The sequence below is a fragment of the Passer montanus genome, unplaced genomic scaffold (genome assembly GCF_014805655.1).
Source record: "Passer montanus isolate IOZ18808 unplaced genomic scaffold, ASM1480565v1 scaffold167, whole genome shotgun sequence".
Lineage (NCBI taxonomy): Eukaryota > Metazoa > Chordata > Aves > Passeriformes > Passeridae > Passer > Passer montanus.
The window spans coordinates 277430-300721 of record NW_024363938.1 but is presented as its reverse complement, the minus strand read 5'-3'; the positions used below and the strand labels follow the sequence as shown (position 1 = coordinate 300721).

The window sequence follows — 23292 nt, the reverse complement described above, 5'->3', positions numbered from 1 at the left end:
CTGTCTTTATAGCCTTAAAAGTGGGTGAAGAATTAAAATAAATAAAAAGAGGAGTGGTTTCTGTAGTGGCTTCTCTGGAGGCAGTATTATCTTCTGGTTCTGAGGATTTGTTTCCTTTCCTGGTCTGCTTTAAAAACATTTCCTTTTTCATAAAAACAGTGAATTACTCAATGGACATTTATGTGAAGGGACTGCTGAGTGCTTAATAACCTACTTATTTTATTTGGGCTGGACTTTTTAAAAATGAAGTGTTCAAGTCAGGCCCTTAGAAGACAGATTGTCCTGCCCGATTGTCTTGAGCAAAGTACCTTTTTGGTTTTAATTGGGGTTTTTATTGCTATGATTTACAGTGGCAGGGTGAGGGCAGCACCGTTCCTGCAGTGCCTCAGACACGTGGGAAGAGAAGGAGAAGGAGCAGAGCTATTCCTTATCTGGACACTTTCTTAGGTGCTTACAGAGCTGTGTACTTAAATAATTCCTCCATGGAAGTATTCATGTGCAGCAAAGCCACACGGTTTTAAGCACAGCGTTTAATACAAGTGTTCTCAGTGTGACTTTGCAAATATTCCCAAGTTTGGCTTAACACTTCTGCTGCTGCCTCTTGGCACAGGAGTGAGGGGGGTTTGTGCAAGGCTCAGAAATGCAGATAAAATCCACGCTTGGAAATCACCTCTGGGAGCAGTCCTTGTGCCTTTCCTGGACTGGGCTGCTCACTGCCACCTCCAGGTGTCCACTGCCACCTCCTGGTGTCCATTCCCATGTCCTTTGTCCACTGCCACCTTTTCGTGTCCACTGCCACGTCCTGGTGTCCACTCCCACATCCTAGGGTCCATTCTCACCTCCTGGTGTCCACTGCCACGTCCTGGTGTCCACTGACACCTCCTCGGGTCCATTCTCACCTCCAGGTGTTCACTGCCACCTCCTGGTGTCCATTCCCATGGTGCAGGACTGTGGGCATTGCCACCTCCTGGTGTCCATTCCCATGTCCTTTGTCCACTGCCACCTCTTCGTGTCCACTGCCACGTCCTAGTGTCCATTCCCACCTTCTTGTGTCCACTGCCACCTCCTAGTGTCCATTCCCATGTCCTAGTGTCCATTCCTCTGTCCTGGTGTCCATTTCCACCTCCTGGTGTCCATTCCCATATCTTGGTGTCCCCTGCCACCTCCTCATGTCCACTGCCACCTCCTGGTGTCCACTCCCCCAACCTTGTGTCCACTGTCACCTCCTCATGCCCACTGCCACCTCCTGGTGTCCCCTCCCACCTCCCCCTGTCCATTCCCATCTCCACAGACCCTGTCCTGTGACCCCCAAGTCCTGCCTTGCTTTGGGACCCCTGCGCTGCATTTGGGGTTTTTGGGGAGAGGGGAGAGGAATTTGGCGTTCCAGCAGCATTTGCCTTTGCCAGGTCAGCCCCCCTGTTTGTGTGTGCTGTTCCCTGTGCTCAGAATGCAGGAATATTGTTCAAACTTGGATTCTCCTCTCATGTGCAGATGTAATGAATTTCCTAGAAACTTCAGGGAGGGGATGAAAGTGATGTAGATAGTTTGTAACAACTGCTGATTCAGTCATTGAAGCATAAACTGGATTTTTAATGTGCTGAAGAAGAAAACAAAGCCTGGCTTGGTAAGGTCAGCATCAGAAATTTAGGGGCTGTGCTGATTTTTGTTTTGTATTACAGTTTACGGAGGATATTTTATATTTTCCTTAATTAAACTGCTTTTGCAATGTGTGTCAGTCCATCTTAAATCCTGTGTAGGAAGATCTGTGGCTGTATTTGATGAGGGCAGAACCTTCTCCTGCTTCTGGGACTTCAGCTTCCCTTTCTGCAGCTGGGTTGTGTCATCCAAGTTGTTTTTCATCCTTTCCCCTGTCAGTTTGTTGAGCAAACTTCCAAGTGCAGGACTGTGGGCATTGGGACACCCCTCAAAATGCAGGATTGTGGAGATTGGGACATCCTTTCAAGTGCAGGATTATGGGGATGGGAACACTCTTCCAGGGAAGCTGGGACACCCTTCCAAGTGTGGGTTTTGGGGACTGTGACACCCTCAAAGTTTAGGATTGTGGGGGACAGGGACACCCCTTTCCAAGTGGGTTGTGGGGATTGGGACACTACTCAAAGTTTAGGATTGTGGGGGACAGGGACACCCCTTCAGGTGTGGGTTGTGGGGATTGGGACACCACTCAAAGTGTGGGTTGTAGAGGACGGGTACACCCCTCAAATTTTAGGATTGTGGGGGCTGGAACACCTCTCAAAAATTTGGTTTCAGGGAATTGGGACACCCCTCCAGTTGTGGGTTGTGGGGACTGGCACACTCCCTCCAGGTGTGGGTTGTGGAGGACAGGGACACCCTCCAAGTTTAGGATTGTGGGGGACAAGGACACCCCTTAAGGTGTGGGATGGTGGGGATTGGACCCCTCCCAGTTTGGGTTGTGGGGGACAGGAGCACCCCTGAAAGTTTAGGATTGTGGGGATTGGGACACCCCTCCACGTGTGGGTTGAGGGGAATTGGGACACCCCTCCAAGTATGGGTTGGGGGGATTGGGACACGACTCAAAGTTTAGGATTGTGGGGACTGGGACATCCCTTAAAGAGTGGGATGGAGGGGATTAGACCCCTCCCAGTGTGGCTGTGGGATTGGGAGGATGCTCTGCCACATTTCCTTCCCCTTCATTTAAGAACCAAAGCACTGAGCAGAGCTGCAAGGGGCAGGAGGGAGGATCCCCATCCTGCAGGCTGTCAGGGGACGGGTCTGGCTTCTTCCCAAGCTGGCTCTGGTGAGCCAGGATGGAACTGGAGACATCCCAGAGCTGCTCCCTCCCTGGTGTCACTGTGCCAGGTCCTGCTTGTCCTGCAGGACATCCCCCTGCACGTTCACCTCCAGAAGTGCATCCAAGATCCCTTTTCCAAGGTCTGCTTTTCCCTGCAGAGTGCCTGAAGCTGGAGTCAGGGATCAGCATCCCCCCAAGGGTAGGGCAGGGCAGGGAGGGAGAGCTGGCTGCAGTTCCAGCTGAGGGTGGTCGCATTCCAGCAATTAGGAGGAATTAATTGCTTGGCCAGAGCCCCAAGACATTGCAGATGGCTCTTAGAGGGATGGAACAGATTCCTGATGCTGAGGTGTGTCCAGTTTTGGAGAGGTGGATCCAGAAACTGCATTTTTGCCAGACATGAGGCCAGCTGGCTCGTCAAATCTGCAATAGAAAAGTTTCTTTAGCTGAGAAATGGGATATCTTGTACTGCTGATATTTCTGAGGAGGAGGGAGCTTAAATTTCTTGCTTACATTGGGAACTGAAAGCAGACAATCAATCCCTGGTTTGGGCTGTTGCACAGAAATGGGGACAAACAACCATTTTCAAATGGCTTTGTTTATTGTCATGACTTTGGTGGTTTTATGCAGTGCTCCTCTTGCTGTTATGTTCCTGTTATCCTTTTGAACAAAGCATCTGTGCATTTCAGGCAAGATCTTTTCTACTTTTCTGCTCCTTGCTTCTGAGCACAGGATTTGTCTGCAGCTCCAGCAGCACTTTCCCATCTTATGGAAGATTTAGCTCAATTTTCCACCCAGAAAAAAAATATTTTCTGTTAATTTATAGTGAAAATATGTTGCTTTGTTCAGGTCAAATTTGCAGATACACTTGTGGAGCTCAGTTTTTCTCTTTCCTGCCAATGTAGTGCTTTTGCACCTTTCATAAATCACCTGATGAGCTGCTGAAGCTGGAAGAGGCTGTTTGGCATTTACAAAGCTGATGGAAAACTTGAGTAAAGGATGCTTTGCAGGAAATGGCCTCTCAAAAAGGGAAGTAGTGCAAAAGCCAGTTGTATTTTCCTTGTTCACAAACTTGTTTGGAAGATATTGTTAATCCCTCACATGTGTGCAGGTGCAGCCTTTGGACTCCCAGCTGGGTATTTTTAACAGGAGCAAACCACAGCAGGGAATTCCCTGCCCCCTGTTCCAATCCAGTCTTTTGGTTTCTTCAGGGAGCTTGTGTGTCTTTTCAAAAGCCACAGTTTGGTAACTGGGTGTCAAAACTTACCACAGAAACTTTCAGGAGAAAAAGGGGAAGGCAGCTCCTGCAGAAATACCAAAACCACTGCAAAACCAAGTGTGAAAACTTTGGGGTGGGAATGGGGGGATGCTGAGGGGGAATGGATGGGACTGAAGGGGTCAGAGGTAAATCACAGTCTGCTTCTGCTCAAAGTGAAAGTGTGTGTGCTGGGGAGTGGGGGGAATTCCAGGAAAAGCCATGGAATTCCAGCAAATGCCCCTGCAAGAATAGCCAGTAGGACTTTGCCAGGTGCCAGATCTCATGCTGACAGTGCATGGCCAGGTTTCCCTGTCCCAAAGGGTTTTTTCCATGAGGAAAGCAGAGCCTCAGCTAACAGAGTGCTCTCCAAAGCTAACTCTGAAAGGGTATATTTTTTTTAATATGGAATTTCTACCTGTGTACCCATCAATCCTGGGAAATGACCATCCTTACCATTTGTTTACCTGCACAGGAGGATTGTTGCAGCAATATCTGGAAGAAGCAAGATTAAAAAGCAATTACTGTAGCCTAGCAGGGGTGTGTTGTCCAGAAAATACCTTTTCCAAGTTCAGTTCCTTCTCCAAGTTGATAGCTTTGAGGCCAAGACAGGGTAAAAAACTTTGAGCACATGAAACAAATTTCTGCTGCAAACTATGGGAACCTCTGAAAGTTGTCATAACTTCTGTAGCTGGAAGTTTCAATTTGTTTAATTTATTTTGCTTCCTTAGGGCTCAGCTGTACTTGTTTTGTCGAGTTAGTTTATTTATGGACACATTGTGCTGTTCTCCCACAGGGATGACCTCTCAACTCCAGCAAGTCATCTGCCACTTGTTAATGTTGGTGTTAAGCCTGTTTAAAATCTCTTCTTGAGGTTTAGAAGTCTTTTTTATCAATCTGGGGATGAATGGATGGTTAGCACAGTGCAATTGCTACTCTTATAGACTAATGAAGCACACAGCTGATTGTCACTGGTGTCATCTGTAACTTTACCTGCAGCAAATGAGTGGAGTGCAAACCCAGCTTGAATTCCTGGTGTGCAGGTGGCTCATTTATTCCTTCTTTGCAGTGGCCAGAAGAATCTCTTTTCCCAGGAGACTCGAGTCAGTGTCGGGAGAGAAATGTTCCTGCTGAATTTGATGTGTGGGGCAGCTGAGGGCAAAGCCTCCCTGGGAGTTTGAGGTCTGTGGTCCCGCCCTGACCAGATGCCTTGGCAGGAGCTTTGCTGCTCACCTGCCACGAGGGAATAAAGCACTCCCAGCACCTGGAGAGCACATCCCCTGCCTCTGGACAGCCAGGGAGCAGGCTCTGTTTGTGGGATTTGGGAGAATCCAGCACCTGGAGAGCACATCCCCTGACTCTGGACTGCCAGCGAAAGGCTCTGTGGGATTTGGGAGGATAAAGCACTCCCAGCACCTGGAGAGCACATCCCCTGCCTCTGGACTGCCAGTGAAAGGCTCTGTTTGTGGGATTTGGGAAGATAAATCCCTCCCAGCACCTGGAGAGCACATCCGCTGCCTCTGGACAGGCAGGGAACAGGCTCTGTTTGTGGGATTTGGGAAATAAAGCCCTCCCAGAACCTGGAGAGCACATCCCCTACCTCTGAACAGCCATGGAACAGGCTCTGTTTGTGGGATTTGGGAGGATAAAGCCCTCCCAGCACCTGGAGAGCACATCCGCTGCCTCTGGACAGGCAGGGAACAGGCTCTGTTTGTGGGATTTGGGAAATAAAGTCCTCCCAGCACCTGGAGAGCACATCCGCTGCCTCTGGACAGCCAGGGAACAGGCTCTGTTTGTGGGATTTGGGAAATAAAGTCCTCCCAGCCATGTCACCTGTGCAGAGCCACCCTGGAGTTGGTTTCCTGTGCCTGTACCTGCACTTGCTGCCTTCCAGCTCCCTCCTGCTTCCCTCTGATGCCTGTGGCACCGACAGAAAAAGCAACATGTAAGACAATTTCAGTGTAACAGCAGAAATGCTGCCTCACTTGAGCTGCACTTAACCCCTGGCTTTAAGTGGCTATGAGAGGTTTGTGAGACGTGCTTGATACGTTTAAGAAATAAAAAGCCTTGCTGTGAGAGAGGGGAGGAAGGAGCTGCAGCAGGCTTCAGGCTGGTGAAGGCATTTCTAGGTGTGCATCCCTTCCCTGCTGGCTGGCTGAGGTGAAAATGAGCTCTCCAGCAGGAGAGCTGCTTCAGGAGGAGGTGTGCTTGGTGATGGCCAGTTTGCTGATTTTTCCTTAGCTCTGTTTTCCAGCTTTGTGCAGGACTTGCTGGCCAGGTCTCCCTGTGGAACTCTTGCTCTGATGTGGGTTTGGTTGGTGTTTTTGGTTCAGGTGACTTGGAAAGGAGTTTCACTGACTTCTGGGTTCTCATAACAGACATTTCCTTGCTCAGCCACCGCTCAGGAGTCACCTGCTCAATATTCCTCCCCCAGACCTGACCCAGCTTGTTCAATCCTGTTCTTTCCCTGTGAAGCAAGAGACAAAAAGCAGCATTTGCTGTGGTTCACAAGGCTCCCACATGCATTTAGGTTGGAAAACACCTCCCAACCCATGGAGTCCAAGCTGTGCTCCATTCCCACCTTGTCCCCTGCCCAGAGCACTGAGTGACCTCCCTGCCCACCCTTTCCAAGAAGAAATTCCTTCTGATGTCCAACCTGACCCTCCCCTGGCACAGGTTTCAGGATGGTGACAGGCTCTGTAAGCAGCTTGTGCCTGCTGGGAAGCCACGTGAGAAGGTGACATCCATGTGCCAGTACAAATCTTGGCTCCAGAAATACTCAGTGTGAGGTGAAGGTGTAGCTGTTTTAACAAAGCATGAAATGGAAATTTCTTATTCTTGGTGTTTCCAAGTTTGCTTGCAGCTGTTGTGCCTGTGCCCCTCCTTTCTTTCCGTCCTGCATCAGGAGTTATGACCTAAAAATAAATTGTGTTGTGTAGAGGAGTGGGAAATGAGACAGCATCACTGATTTCAGGTTTTATTGCTGCGTGTGTGCCCTGTGCTGAGAGACTTTCTGCTGGTCAGGGAGCTCCAGCTGGGGCTGAGCAGTGCAGGCTGTCCCCCCCAGGTGGGACTGAGCTCTGCTCTCTGGCCAGCTGTTAATCCAGACCCCAAATGGAAAAAAACCAGGATCTGGAGAAGGCACAGAGGTTGTTAGTTTCCCTGAGGTGAGGATAACCCTTGTGCCGCGCTGGCTTCCTGCCAGGGTCTCCAAGCCCCTGCCAGGGCTTTGAGACATCCAGGGCATCCAGAGAGATGTCCTGGGTTCTGACACCCTTGTAGATCTCTGAAAGGGAAGGGAAGAGATTTATTTGCTGTGCTGTCGTGCTCTGCAGTGGCTTGGGAGGTCTCAGGTGAGGTGGCCATAAACTGCTCTGGCACCAGTTGGAACCACAGAAAGGGCACTGTGGTGGGGTTTGCTCTGCTGTGCCACACTGGTGACTTCACTGGCCTGACTGGGACAGCTGTGTCATTTCACAGGTGTCTGGAGAAGAAATGGAGTGGACAGTGAGTCCTGAAGGTGACTTTTGTATTCCAACCTCTTTGTCTGCTTTAGTGTTGACATTGAATTCATGGGCACAGGCCAGCTTTGCCTGTTGCTCTTTGTGCTTTGGCAGCAAGGACTGAAATCTCTGTTTGAGCTGGCAGCTGCCCCAGCTCTGGTGCCTCTTGCACGATGACTTCTGTGTGGTTCAGAATTAGGCATCCTCTCCCCAGAGGTTTGGAAAGTGTCTTTGGACAAAGAGGGAGAGGGATCTCCTTTATAAAGGTGGTGGTGGTGCTGAGTGAGCCTTTTGGTGTATGACAGCCTGCCTTTCTGCCCCTCCAGTGCTCTCAGAGGTGTAAAACAGTTCTTTCCCCTCCTTTTTTCTTTTAAACTAAGCATTGAGGATCTTGTGTCACTTGCTGATTGTGTAGTCTGTACCTCAGGAAGTGCTGCAGCTGGGTTGGTGTGTTGCATTTAGGCAAGCCAGCTAATTTTGGCACTTAGCATGCCTGGTGTAACTATTTTTCTCCCAGGTATAAGGAAAAAAAGAGAAATAAAGTCTGCGAAAAATCACACCAGGCAAATTCCAGCTTGGAAGACAGTAGGAGTAAGTGAAGGTCTGTGTGGGGTTTTTTTTCTGTTTATACTTAGTTAATTCTACTTTTGCAGCAGCAAGAGGTAAGTCTATTGATTAATTAGGTAGTTTATGGATGTAAGCAACTGATGCAGAACCAGCTGCTGGTTGGGAATTCCCTGGCAGGTGGAAAACAACCAAATTTTATCCCAAGAAAAACATGGACGTGGAGCTCTGGGATGGTGAGCCTGTGGAGATAGATAAGGATTCAGCCCAGGAAAATGCACTAATTGATAACTGCTCCAGAACCAGTGGAGTGGGAGATAACTGTCCCCTGCCCTCTCCCAAGGAATTCCCTGGCCTTGGCAGCAGAGTCCAGCACATTTTATTTCCTCTGCTGAAGCAGGGATCATGTCTACAGCAGCCTTTAAATGAGAAGAGCTTTGAGCTGGAAAACGAGCTGCTTTTAGGCAATAACATTCTAAATGTTCCTGTCCTGCAGTCCTGTTCCCCTGGGATAACTGGGATCAGCTGAATTGTGATTGTTGTTTGACTGTGCTGCTTTTGCCTCTGGTGACCACTGTGGTTGATTCCTCTTGTTTTAAACAGCAGCCTTGCTGAGTGCTTGGGGCAAAGCTGTGTTTTAAGGTGGGTATGAGTGTTTCAGGGCTGGAGGACAGCAGGTGATCTGTAGGCTGGCTGGATTTCACTCCTGTAAGGGAAATTGTGGGCCAGGCTGCAGGGAAATTCCCTTTTTCTTGATAGGGGTTTTCTAGAGCTGCTTACTGGGGAAGGCCCCATAAATGTTGGGTTTCCCTGCTGCACCTTCAGGTTTTTCCTACTGTTTGATCAATTATCTGCTCTGAAAAAGTGAGCAAGACAGAAATGACAGCCTTGCTTCATCCTCAACCTTCCTGTGACAACCCTTTGCAGTCCATTACTAAGAGATGATATTTTTGTTTGTAGCTTTGCTTTAGCAAAATAGTCCCTCATAGCTGGAAAGCCTTAAGGAAAAAAGTTCTGGCAATATCTGTAGGAGTTGCAGTTCTTTGCTGTGCAAATGCTGAAATCTACATCTTGCTTTAATGTTTCTCAGAGCTAAAATATTTTTGGATAAACAAAGCTTTTCACATACTGTTTAAAGTGCTTACAGGCAACCTTTACCCCCGGAGTGGAATGCAGCCATGGGGAAAAGTGCAGTGGGAACAAGGACCTCTCACAGAGTTGATGGCCAGGAGTGGGATGGAGTGGGGAAACATGTCACATTTAAATGTTAATTTTGATTGGCATATCACATTCCAAACCATTTCTTGTATGAAAAATTACTGGCATCCATAACCAGATTATTTTTTGTTTATGGAATAGTCTGCAGTCAGTTTTTCTCCCCCAAATTTCCACTGGATATTGCTGGGTAAATAAGGAGCAGCTGGAAATGTGCTGGAAAATCATAATGTGGCATCTTAGGAACCTGCTGGGATAAAGTCTGCTTTGCTTCCAGAGGAGCAGCACATTTCTGGTATTTGCTCTTTTACAGTAAAGACCTTCCAAAAGATCTCCTACTTGCAGAGGGGAAGAGTTTTTCCCAACCTGTTGTCTGTGAGAGAGCAAACCCTCCCAGCTTGTTAGGCAGTAATTTAAACATAGCTGCATGGCCAAATCCAGAAAAAAAGGATTTCTTTGCACTCCTGTGAGTGGGAAAGGTGGGATGAGGCAGGGACTGGAATCCCAAGGAGTGGGCAGTGGCACACAGACTCCTCTCTTAGGGACATGTCAGACTCCTTGCCAGAAAGTGTTGTGGATTCAAAGAGTTTCAGTGGGATCAAGTTGCAGGGAGTGGAGGGAAGCTGAGCAGCTCTTAGGATGAGGAATTTCCCAAAAGGTTCCTAAATCCGTGCTCAGGAAGCTCCTGGAGCTGAAAGTAGCCAAAGCCTCAGGCAGAGCCTTGTCTGGTTGGGGCAGTTGAGCTGCCCTTAAATGTTGGTTTAGCTGCTATGGCTCAGCAGCTTTGAGGGTTAGGGTTTGGGTGGTGGCTTTTTTTTGCTTCTTCTCTGTGCTTTTGCTTGTTTGTGGTATTTCTGTTGCATGAGGCTGTAAAGGAAATAAAAGCCCCTAAAGCTTGGGGTGACTGACTTTGAGGGCTGTAACAGCGGAGGCGAAACCCTGACTTTTCATTGAGTGTTTGCAGCACCAAAGGGAATCTGCAAAAAGTCATCCCTGCTCTTGGGTGTTCTGACTCCTTCACAGAGGTGCCGTGGGGGCCATACTTTCCCTTTTCCCATTTTTCAGCCTTTCTTTGATGGAGTTTTCCTGGGCAGGAAGGTGAATTGCAAAGGTTAACAAGGGATAGCTGCATGCCTGGCAGTTTGCTGGGCTCATATCAATACAATTATCGTGCAAATCCTCACTTTAGATGAGACCCACAATATGGAATGATATTTTAAGAGCTCAAAGAAGCCTCCTTTATAAATTTAAGTGCCAGAAGTACATTTTTTTTACTCAGAAGATCTTTTAATTGCTGCAGTAACTTGGGGAAAACTGCTTGGGCTCATTGTGAGGTGTTTGCCACTTGAGCAGAATGTGTTTATGTGTTTTTTCCCACTTCAGTGGAGTTCTAAGGGTTCTTCATGGAGCAGGTTGTTTTTAGCTGTCTTGAGAAGTATCCCATGGCCTCCCTGCCCAGGAGAGCCACAGAATCCTTGTGGAATTGTGGAATTGGCTGTGCTCCACGTGTCCTTGGAGTGAGCTCTGTGCCTGGGGTGGCTCACAAAGGAGACATTCAGGGAGTCACCAGCTCAGGATCCCGTTCCCCTGAGTGTGCACTAAAGCTCTTAACCCTGCTGGGGCTGGAAGAACAGCCAGCAGAGCTGGGATGCTGCCCTGCTCCTTCCCTGTGGTCTCTGCTCTGCCCGTGGTCCCTTTGGGACCTGCAGGGAAGCAGCAGCAGCCAGCCTGGCTCTCTCCTCCTTCCCAGGCCATCAAGTCTCATCCTCCTAGGAATTGTTCTGGTGTTAAAAACTTAGAGATCTCATGGTTTCTCAGCTCTGATCCTTGAGGAGCCCTTTTTCTGAAGGAATTCTTGTGATTCCTCTCTTTGCAATGGCTGAGTCTCAGCTGTCACCTGTTAGAAGGTGGGGTATGTCTGAGGTGCTGTTGTTTCAAGGCTCTTGCAAAATGGGAAGAGCTAAGTTGAAACTGCTGTAGCTCATTTTTGAATCAGTGGATATCTTGACAGGGAGGCTTTTGGCTATGAAGTCGTGGATTTAAGTACAGTGGGAAGTCTGACATTATCTACAGGCCAAGGTGAACCATTTCTGTCTCTACCTCTTTAGCAGGAGCATGTAGACCAGGCCTGTCATGGAGTCCTCAGCTTTCATCCCATCCTCCTGCAAAACCAGAATAGGTACCAGTCACGGAAAATGGTTCATGAGATGCCAACAAAGTTTAATTGGGAAAATAAAACTGTATAATGAGCAATATGATGTGGTTCCTGTTGGTGGTGGACATCAGGAAACTTCTCTGATGTCATGCAGTCCAAAATTCTGGTAATTCCCTGAATTCCTTATCCCTAACAGGTCTAAATGATCAGACCCTGGATTTTTGTCTTGATGGGTCTGGCTGTGAGCACCCTGACAAGGCCTCAGCAGTGAGTAGTTACACTGTGTTTCATGTTATTAATGTTTTCTGACCTAGCCATAACTTGCTTTCTTAGAATTAACCAATCTTTCCCTTTCAAAATATTTTTGGGTGAATCTGAGCATCTCACCCTTTGGGGACAGTTGAAAATGTCAGTGTGTGTACCAAGTCACTTCTCAGTGTCCAGGCGTCCCTGTGGGGCACTTGGCTCCCTAAGGGATGAGAAGAGTCATAGCAGCACTGGGGCCAGATTTGTGGAGAGGAATGTGCCTTGGAAGGTGTTTTTTGGAAGTTTGAGCAACAATAAGGTTGGGGAGGAGGTCTGGGAACAGGAATGATTATTTTGGAAACAGGGAAAGAGTCTCCTGCTGCAGAGGTTGGGTGTATTCAAGTCACCATGATACTGCAAGAACTAAGAAAAAAGAAATCCCATCAACAAATCCTACTAATTCACATAATTATGTTGTTGTCAATTGCAGTACCAATTTTTTTTTTTCACTTTTTGGGACACTGGGAATGAGTTTTCATCGTGCTGGCAGGTCTCCTGGCAGCTTTCCATGCCCAAAAGATGGAAGGGATGTTTCTGGGCTGCCTCCCTGAGTTCATCACTGCACTATTTAGTGGTTCCCTAGTGCAGATCTGTCTACTTAAACCAAATGAGGATCATTCCTTCCCTTTCACATTGCTATTAGCTGGATGATTTTATTGTCTCTGCAGGAAGAGAGCAGAGACAAGCAACTGTAGATTAGGAACAATTTGCAAAATAGTTCCCTGATTAGCACGCCTGTGGAGATGTTTTTCTGTGTAAGGGCTGCACCACAAATTTTACTGGCTCCCTACACTCAAAGAATTAACTGTGAGGAGGATTAAAATGACATCTTAGACATCAGCTAAACATCCTCTCAAAATCCCTTACGTTGTCTCTAAATCAATTAATTTGATTTCTTCAATCCACAAGCAAACTGGGTTGGTGAACTTATGTCAGTGATCTATTTAGGCTGAATTTCTCCATAGTATTTTAAAGAGTACTTCAGTACTGCTGAAATGGTGCAAAAAAAAAAAAAAAAAAAAAAAAGGCAGTGAAATGTGGAAATACCCTTTGCCAGGGTGTGAAATGAAGATGTTGCTCTAATCATGGGGGTGCCTTCTCCAAGCTGCATTCTTCAGCTGGTTAATCCAGCCCTCACAGAGATTCCTGATCCCTGCTGGTTAAATGGAATTAGAAAATAAGACAAGGGCCTGCTCTTGCTCTTTTTGCCATGGTGCTGCTTGTGTGGATGTGGGAAGAGGGAAGGAGAAGTCACAGGAGAATCCTCAACTCCAGAGCTTTGCTGATGAACAGCACGAGGAGTTGTGCAATGTCTACAAAAGTGGCCCTCAGCACTCAGATGTGGCCACTTAACTCCTAAATCCTACTTTGCTTGTAATTCCACATAGATAATAAGGATGGTAGCAGTCACCTGGGAAACATCTGAACATTAGGAAGAGGAATCACGTGCTCTCTCTGGGAATCTTGCAGCGCTCCACAGGCTGTGACATCTCCAGATGCATCAGTCAGAGATGGAGCTCCCACTCTGAGCCTGGAGCAGGCTGTGCTGGGACACTGTGCTGGAAAATGGGGAATCTCCTGGGAATGAGCCAGCAGAGCTCTGCAGAGGTTTGGGTCCTGTTGTGCCTGGTGGTTCTGAGCTGTGCTGTGACACAGAGAACAAGGCTGGTGCTAACTTCACTCACTGATCTTCTCAGTATCAAAACCTCCCAAATTTCCTCTCAGGTGCTCCTGTATTGTATTTGCAGGGTGCCCCAGTGAAGGAAGGAATGATGAATCTGACTCCATGTTCTCAGAAGGCTGATTTATTAATGATACTATATTATGTTAAAGAATACTATACTAAACTATATTAAAGAATACAGAAAGGATGCTTATAGAATGCTGAAAAGATAATAATGAAACTCATGACTCTCTCCAGAGTCTGACACAGCTTGGCCGTAATTGGCCGAAGAGTCAAAACAATTCACATGAAACCAATGAAACAATCACCTGTTGGATAAACAATCTCCAACCACATTCCAAAGCAGCAAACCACAGGAGAAGTAAATGAGATAAAATTGTTTTCCTTTTTCTCTGAGGCTTCTCAGCTTCCCAGGAGAAAAATCCTGGGCAAAGGGATTTTTCAGAAAATACAAATATGACACTCCTGCATAAAGGAAACACTGTGGCTGTCAGAGCAAGGGGTGGCACAGCCAGAGCTGAGCATGGTCACCTTAGATGCTGAAATTCACAGAATTGAATTTCACTGGGTTGGAAGAGACCTTAAAGAGCATAGAGTCCAACCCAGCCCCAACACCTCAACTAAACCCTGGCACCCAGTGCCACATCCAGGGATGGTGACTCCACCACCTCCCTGGGCAGGCCACTCCAGAACTTTAGCACCCTTTCTGTAAATAGCATCAGGCAGGATGCTTTTCCAGCCTAAATAATTCCGTGATTCTGTGGCACAGCTTGTCGTTTATGTACAGATATTCCCCAGCCCAGCATCACTTAGCAACTCCAGGAGCTGCATTGTTTCCACAGGGATAGTGAGTTTAGGGAAACAGGGCCCTGAACCAGCAGCTCATCCCCCCAGCAGCCAGTGCTCTGCCAGCAGAAGGGTGTCCCTCAGAGGAGGGAGGAGTTTGGCATCCAGGCTCATTGATTTGGGGAAGACACACCTTGTGTTTTCTGTATTAGCAGTGTTGGAGTTGGGCAGTGCTGTGTGTGCCACAGCACAGACAGCACAGAGCTCTAATCAGACCTTGCCACGCAGTCCTGCTGCCAGCAGAGCTGCTAGTACCCAAACTGTCGCTGTGAATTGCTCCTCCTGTCCTTTCACCAGCCCAGAAAGAATTCTGGATGTGGCAGGAACGTGTCCTTGCAGGCTCCATGGAGAGCAGAGGGAGAGGCTGCAGAGGGAGCAGCTCGGGATTCTCACAGCAAATGCTGCTGATTCACAGCTTGCTCATCAAAAACGTGTGTTTGTGTCTGGGCTCTGGGATCCATGAGAGCTGTCATGGCTGGAAGAGGGGGCAGGCAGGGTGTGGAGCTGGCCCTGGCTGCCTTCCTCCCGGGCTGGCTTTTGGGGGCTCGGCAAACTCTGCAGATAAGCGAGTGTGCTGAGTTTGGGAGGGCTGCTCTTGTGAGATAATGGCCAGTTACTCATGGAAACAGCCTTCCTGGCATGGGTGACACCTCTCATGATCCTGCAGCAGGCAGGGCAGGAGGCTGGCATGGCTTTCACTGGTTTTTCCATGGCTCTGTTTGTCCATCTGGACAGAGCCTCTTCCAGCCTGTGGCACAGAAGAATCTTCTGGCCTGCAGGTGGGGGTGCCTGGTGTCCCCCTCCCCGCTGCACTCACTGAAGGTGAGGCAGTGTGAAAACTCAAAAGCAAATTTCCAAGCAATCCTAAATGTAGCTAAAAAGGAGTCTCAAGAAATTAGTTACCAGGCTACCATCTGCTTGTTTCCTGGCAGACAACTCCTTGGGTTTGGTGCTGCTTCAACAAACAGAGTTGGATTTATTTATCCCCCCTTCCTCTCCAACTTGTATTTGAGTGGAAATGTATGAATTGCACTAACTAGTGTGAATGGAGCAGGGAGACCTCTGCTTTTCCTTTATCTGAAAGCTGAGTTGGAAGAGCCCTGTGCAGCACAGGGCTGATTCTATTCCAAATCCCCACCCTGATTTTTCCTCCCTTGGAGGCTGGAGGGTTGGGATGAAGAGTGTGTTTGCTTCCCAGGGCAGGATGAGTGGTTTGAGTGCTGCTGCTGGTAGAAGGGGGCACAGGGATGGGGAGAAACCTGGTCCCTGCATGCTGCCACCTGAGGATTTTGGCCACGAGCATTTTGGGTTTGCTTCTCTTTACTTCTTCCTCTCTCTCCTAAATGATCCTGCTTATCTTGGAGACTGTCAGAAAAGCCTTCCTCCTTTGCTCCCCCTCATCATACCTTGTGTGATGCAGAGCTCAGAGCCAGTGTCACTTCAGCAGCTCCCTTCAGGGAAAACATTGAGGTTAATTTCTTTACTTGGGGCTCCACGTGGCAATGTGTATCCCATGAGTTTTCTGGATTACTCTTGTCGTTCAGAAAAGGTGCTCTGGGTGTAGCAGGGTGGTCAGCAGCCTGTTTGTGGCAGTGGGAAAGCCACGTTGTTGTGGAGTTGGTGGTCTCCTCCTGTGGGGCTCCACGTGGCAATGTGTATCCCATGAGTTTTCTGGATTACTCTTGTCATTCAGAAAAGGTGCTCTGGGTGTAGCAGGGTGGTCAGCAGCCTGTTTGTGGCAGTGGGAAAGCCACGTTGTTGAGTTGGTGGTCTCCTCCTGTAGCAATTTCATATGGTTCTCCTAGGAAAATCCTGGGGAGCTGTGTAGAAGCTGTGGGAAACTTAGAGGAAAGAATTGGAACAATTGTTATCTCTCTTTCTGTAGCCATTGTTTATAGATATGGTTCTCCAGAGTGTGCTATTCATAGTTCATCAACAGTGTGAGAGAAGATTCCTAAAGGCCAGTCAGGTCTTAGGTCCATCATTGTTTCTACGAGAACTGTAGATTTCTGATAAGAAAATGTCTTTTCATGCCTTCTGAGGATGGAGTCTCTGTATCACCTTTGGCTGTCCCCATGATATCCTCCAAACCTCATCTAGGCCTGTCTGCACACAAGGATATTCTCTCTTTCTGTGTCCTGTGGGAAATAGTATTTTTAAAGTGCAGCTGCTCCATCCCTGGAAGTGCCCAAGGCCAGGTTGGATGGAGCTTGGAGCCACCTGGGATAGTAGAAGGTGTCCCTGTTGTGGCAGGGGTGGAATGAGATGAGCTTTGAGGTCCCTCCCAACCCAACCCATTCCATGATTTTATGTTAGCATGGCCTTCCCTCTATATCCAAACTCTTGTTAGACCTTGAGGTCGTCTTCACACTGAAACACCTCCTGATGCTTTAGTGAAGGCTTCCTGTTAGATCCACCTCTTAAATATCATTATTTTTATTTGTTTGCTGTTTTGTTAACAGTGACTCTCATGACTACGTGAGAAGCTGCCAGCAGCAGGTCTGAGCTTCCACTCTCCTCTTCCAAATGAGTTTCTAACCTGATGCATCGAGTGCTCTGGCTAGAAAAGCAGTTTCAGGTAGGTCAGTGCATCTTGCATTATGCATTTCCAAACATGTGTGTTTTGGAGTGATGTGTTCATTCAGTACCTTATTTACTGTCACCTGAAATATCCTGTTTTTGGATGTTTCACACACTGTCTAACTCCAGTATTATTAAATTGTAAAATCTTAGGGAAAGACAACTGAAAGATCCCTTAGATCAGTTCCTTCTGCCTGCTTCCAGGGAAGGACAACTAAGAGCAGAACTTGAAGATGTAGATTGTGGATAAATGCTTCCAAAACTTTGCTTGTAGGGAAATCTTTGCCCTTTTGGCTATGGAAACTGGTGATATATTGTGTAGGCAGCCAGAATGGGGCTGGAATACCTGTGTTCTGTTCCCAGCTCTGGCTTTGGCATAGATAAATGACCTGCAAAGAGACAATAAACAGGGTCTATGCCCTTTATTGCTGCTTGTAGTTGTGTTTTTGTATTTCAGTAATCCTTTGAAGCTGTGTGAGGATTTGCTGAAAGGCATCTCATAAGATTTGTCATGGTTTTGTGGAGTTTGATCCGTGCTGGAAAGCTCCATGACTGATTGAAGAGGTAGAGGGGAGGTGTAGTGAGAATCAGAAAATAAAAGTGGAGTTTTGGGTGTAAAGATTCTGAGGAAGAGTTTTCTAAAAGCTGTTATTTGTTTGTGTGCAGCCCCAGTGTCCAGCACCTTGAGTGAGCCAAGTCTCTCGTGCCTCCCGTTCCTAGCTGGGAAACCTTTTGCCTTTTTCCTGAAAATGTTCTGAAATATTAGTGTGCCTTAACTGGCTGATTGTGAGAGGCTGTTGTGGGAGACAGAGCAGAAAAACACCTTTCAGTTGTGATTCTTTCTAATCCAGCTGAATTCTCCCTGCAGGTGCCCTGAGCACGTTTGTCTTTGGCAAATTTGGGTTTAGCCCCTCTCCTCTGGCTGTCCCAATACTGCATCTCTCTGGATCTCAAAGGCTGTGTAATTAAGATATTCAGTGGCTTTTCCACAGAATCTCTAAGAAATACCACCAGAAATCCAGAGAAAAATGCTGTGACTAAACACCAAGGCTGCTGGAATAGAGGAAAATTATATTTTTGTGTGTCACGGGTCAGATGGATGATGAACAGTTTTTTTGCAGTTGTTGCTCTCTGAAAGCTGCCTCTGTGTCACTGCTCTGGACAAACTGTAATACCAAGGCTTGTTTACAGCAGTAGTGAAAAATTCCTACTTTCCCCACCCTTCTTCAAGTACGTCAGTGCTGGGAGCAGGAGACACTTGGAGCAGACACCCGAAGCTCCTGTCACTGCATTGATTCAGCTTCTGTTTGCTCTGCATCCACTACAGAGCACTCATGAATAATGCAGGCATCTATTACTTAAAGTTTAATGCAGCTTTAATCGGGGTTGAACATCAAGAGGTGCAGAGGAGGCTGCTCTGCTCTGTGCTGAAGGGGAAGGATTCAAACCAGGTGTGGCTGGGACTGTGATGTTGGGTTGTTCCTTTGCCCAGAGCAGTGACTGTCCCCTGGGCTGGCCCTGCTCAGGGACCTCCAGTGCTGTGCCCAGTTCTGGGTCCCCACTCCAGGAAGGACATGGAGGGGCTGGAGCATGGCCAGGGCAGGGAATGGAGCTGGGAAGGGGCTGAGGGAGCTGGCAAGGGGCTCAGCCTGGAGCAAAGGGGGCTCAGGGGGGACCTTGTGGCTCTGCACAACTCCCTGCCAGGAGGGGACAGCCAGGGGGGGTCGGGCTGTGCTGCCAGGGAACAGGGACAGGAGAAGGGGAAAGGGCCTCAGGCTGGGCCAGGGGAGGCTCAGCTTGGACAGCAGCAGGAATTTCTGCATGGAAAGGGTGATTTAGTTCTTATCTATGTTACAGTCTCACAAACTGTGAGTTTTACAGCACTTCACTCTAACAAACTAAAAATGGAGCTCCATCTCTCTCTACAAGGCCTTTTAAGGATAAATTATCCAATTAAGAAATGACACCTAAATTATTTTTACTTTTAACTCAGTAACCAACTACTTGGGGCCTGCAAAGTGGACTTTTTTATGCAATTACACAAAACCACCCAAACCCATGGAAAAGAAGGTGAAGAAGAAGGACCAGCCTCTGCCCCAAAACCTCCATCTTGTTTAAATATATTACTGTATCCTAAAACCTTAAACTCTTAAGTTTCCCACCATGTGATATTACACACTTCTATTCAAACTACACACCCACAATCCCAGTTCTGTCATTCCTTTTTGGAATTCAATTTCAGGCCTTGGCAGGGGCTGCCCAGGGAGCTTTGCAGTGCCCATCCCTGGAGGTGTGCCAGGAAGGGCTGGAGGTGGCACTCAGTGCTCTGGGCTGGGGACAAGGTGGGCACTGGGCACAGCTGGGACTCCATGGGCTGGCAGGGATTTTCCCAGCTAAAATAATTCTGTGATTCTGTGGTACAGCTCATCATTTATGTGCAGATATGCACTTGCAGCTGCCTTGGTGTCTGTGACCTCTGGTTTTTGCTGTATTTATCTCACTCTGTGACAGCACAGGTTCTGTACTCGTGGGGTCAGAGAGCATGTGGATGACTCTGCTGTGATCCAGGGATCTCACAGTGGAATATCAAGGCACTGCTGTCTCTTCAATGGCTTTTTTTTCCTTCTTGGTATGAGTATTATTTTTTTAAACAAAGGAAAAACATCCCTTTCATCAATTGTTCCCTTTGCAGAACTTGAGCCTTAAAATAATCCAGGAAGCCTTTTGTTATATAAATATACTCATCCTCCAGCTTGGCATGGAATGTGCTTGACAGAGCTGCTTGCTGAATTCTGTTTTAAACTTGAATTTCAGTGGCTATGAAGGAGAAACCCTGGGCTCAGAGAGCAAAGCAAACACTGCTTGCTGTGTAATCACAGTGTAACAGGGACTATTTAGAGCAGTGGAAAGCAGGGGTTTATGCCTGGAACTCAGTTTCTGTGTCTCAGGGATTTTTGTTTCAGCTTGTTACAGCCAGGTATGCTTATACCTACCAAATTTAGCTCCATGGGAAGAGAGCATATGTGCTTATGTGCAGTCTTTTGAAAATATTCCTGCTTAAGTTTTTTGCTCAGGAATAGAATTGTGTGTGAATGCAGCAAGGACTTGGAATGGTTAACAGCAAATTCCAATGCAAAACACCCAGAGGTGAGATCTCCCAGTTAAGTGGGCAACAGGTGACTACAGCAGATGTTTAAATAGAAAATGAACAAAATATCACCACCAAAAAAAATCCCACAAACTCAAAAATCCATCAACCACAAAAACTCACCACCCTGTGAATTTCAAATAATCTTTGTTACAAGTGGTGGCTGTTTCCTGGGTGTTGTCCTGTGCATGTAGTAAAAGCACCTTGTGGGGAATTTATGAATCATGTGGAGTTTTTCTGTGTCCTCTGTAGGCCACACTTTGATTGTAACATTGTTTTTCTTTTTTTTAAGTGACACCTTTGGTTTGTTCTGCTGCAAGCCTGAGCTTGAAGCTGCTGGTGACTGAGGAGGTTGGACTCAGTGGTCTTGGAGGGCTTTTCCAACCTAAATGGTTTGATGATTCCTCACAGCTTTTCACAGAATCACTGGGTTGGAAGAGATCTTCAAGATCATCAAATCCAACCCATGCCCTAAACATCTTAACTAAACCATGGTGCCACATCCAGTTGTTTTTTGAACACATCCAGGGATGGTGACTCCACCACCTCCCCGGGCAGGCCATTCCAATATTTTATCATTCTTTCTTGTGAAAAACTTTCTAATATCCAGCCTATATTTTCCCTGACACAGCCACAGATGCATTCATCAGAACTATCCCAGAGAAGTGGGGATGTTAAGAGGATGCTGCAGGATGTGCCTGGGTGGTTTTGGTACAAACAGGGACAGCTTCCACCATCCCAGGTTGCTCCAGGCCCCATCCAGCCTGGCCTTGGACACTTCCAGGCACGGGGCATCCACAGCCTCTCCAAGCAGTGACATCTTTGCCTCTTGCAAAACTAAAGGTTTAATGGAATTTTGGAGCAGAGATTTTATATACCTTGTGTTCAATTTGTTGGATCAGTCAAGTTGGGTTTTGGTAGATTTTTTAGCTGCTTTATTCAATGGGAATATTCAGGCTTGGCTTGTTCTGGGTGCTGTGGATAATTTCCTTCTTGTCTCCTAATTTATTTGCCTTCAGACATGTAGCTACTCCCGTGTTTCCAGGAAAATGGAAAGGATGTGCTAGCAGGAAATGGCTGCAGTTAATGAAAATAGGTTGTACTTGCTGATGATTAATCCTTAATCCAAAGAGAGAACGTTTCCTCTCCAGCTTTGTGGCCTGAATTAGCATCTGACTGTTCCTTTGTCTTGGGGCTGGCTCTGAATGACTCCGGGATTGATTCATGGCTTAGGGCCCCCAGTAATGGGATTTCCCGTGAGGGTGTGTCACCAGTCCTTGCACAGGTTCAAAGGGAAAATGGGTTTTCCCTCTGTTGCATCCTCTGGACTTGTGCCCCTTGGCTTTGGCTCCCTTTCCTCCCTGGCTCTGGAACCCACGAGGTTTCAGCTGGGATTTGATGGCTGCTGCCATCCCAGCTCCTTTCAAGAGCCTCATCATCCACCCAAGGCATGTGGGGACAGGGCAGGCTGTGTTCTCCTTGGGTTCAGGAGTGAACACAAATACATTTAGTGCTTTCTGAAAGGCTTTCAAGTGCAGCACTGCTCTTTTGCAGCTCTTTTTGCTTCCTTTGAAGGCTGAGCAGCCACCACTGAACTCAGGGCTGCAGTGCGTGACTGCTCCCTTAGCAAGCAGTTAAAACATCAGCTATTACACTGATGTGCAAATGTTATTTTGTGCTGAAGTCATGCTGGAAATAGTTCAAAATGTCTTGTTTATTTGGATTCACGAGGGGCACGCTGTCTCGCTGAGCTCTAATCTTGTTTTGCTCTCTGCTTTCTTTGCAATCAGCAGAGCTGTGTTCAAACCACGCCGAGAGATTTAAGGTGCCTCTTGCTCTGCAGCCCAGGAGCCCCAGGCTGAGGACAGCACCCCTGGGTTTGTGCCTTTTGGGAAAGCTGGGGTGTTAATCAGTTGTTTTCCCTCAGTTCTTGGATGGATGGGACAGGTTCTGCTCCTGTGTTGATTTAAACCCTCTGTGCACAGCTGAGACCCCACCTGCAGAGCTGCCCCAGCCCTGGGGCCAGCACAGGAGGGACCTGGAGCTGCTGGAGAGAGCCCAGGGAGGCACCAGGATGAGCAGAGGGATGGAGCAGCTCTGCTGGAGGAAAGGCTGGCACAGCTGGGGGTGTTCACCTGGAGAGGAGAAACTTTGGGGTGACCAAATTGTGGCCTGAAGGAGCCAACAAGATGGAGAGGCACTCTTTACAACGGATGGAGTGTCAGAGGGAATGGCTTCCCAGTGCCAGAGGGCAGGGATGGATGGGATATTGGGAATTAGGAATTGTTCCCTGGCAGGGTGGGCAGGCCCTGGCACAGGGTGCCCAGAGCAGCTGTGGCTGCCCCTGGATCCCTGGCAGTGCCCAAGGCCAGGCTGGACAGGGCTTGGAGCAGCCTGGGACAGTGGAAGGTGTCCCTGCCCATGGCAGGGGGTGGAATGAGCTGAGCTTTAAGATCCCTTCCCACCCAAACCTTTCTGTGATTCTTTTAAGTTTCTCTTACTGGATAAGCACTGACTCATTTGGTCATTATCTTAATGACAGATGCACTGGTTTAAAATGACTCCACGTTTTTGCAGTTTTATTGTTTAGCAGATAATACAGGTATTGGGATTCTTGCACAAGATGCTTTGTTTCAGTTCACTCCTTAAATGTTTTATCTGTGATTGCAAGATGCATGGAAGTGGAAGGGTTTTTGTCCTGGCCTGTGCTGCCCTGCCTCTGCTGTCCCCATTCCCAGGGAGCAGTTGCAAGGCTGGCAGCAGCTGTTTTGACAGATTTTCATGTACTACTTGAGAAGACAAAAAGTTACATCTCACTTATTTTGCTGTGCATGGATAAATACACAGCAAAGGGTGAGTGAAATATTTGATATGAACATACTGAGGGATTTTGTAGTGCCAGCACAGGATGTCTGCTCTGTCACCAGAGTCCTGTGTGACTGTCCCAGCTGTTCAGATGATGTGTGCATCCCTGCTACATCCAGGCAGGTTTAAATGTCCTCCTGTCCAGAGCATGCTCCCGTCTCCAGGTTCCTCCCTGCCCTTCCCTGCATTGTGGAGCATCCTCACAGCCATTTCCAGGCTCTGACACATCACTAAATTCCCCAAGCTTTGCTAAGAGTTTCTTGGAAAGCTGCTGTAGCCTGGGGAGCTCCCTGAGCTGTGTGCAGCACATGCAGGAGGGCAGAGAGGTGAGGGACAGGCTTTGCACAAAGGCTGTGCCATTATTAGGATATGTTAACGGGTGGCTCCAGGTGTTTTGTGGGTGC

The 23292-nt window shown here is 47.7% G+C and overlaps 1 protein-coding gene across 6 annotated transcripts in view; it reads left to right on the top strand.

Moving 5' to 3' along the window:
* SGMS1 (sphingomyelin synthase 1) overlaps window positions 1–23292 on the top strand; it is a 92139-nt gene that overhangs the window by 9153 nt on the left and 59694 nt on the right. For 3 of the 6 annotated variants that reach the window (XM_039703692.1, XM_039703687.1, XM_039703689.1), the window contains exon 2: window positions 16758–16873. The exons of 1 other annotated variant lie outside the window; for it this stretch is intronic. The gene's annotated coding sequence lies outside the window, so the exon portion shown is untranslated. Of the gene's footprint in view, window positions 1–8477; window positions 8732–16757; window positions 16878–23292 lie in introns of those variants that run through there. 2 more of the 6 variants (XM_039703688.1, XM_039703690.1) reach the window with 2 other exon arrangements.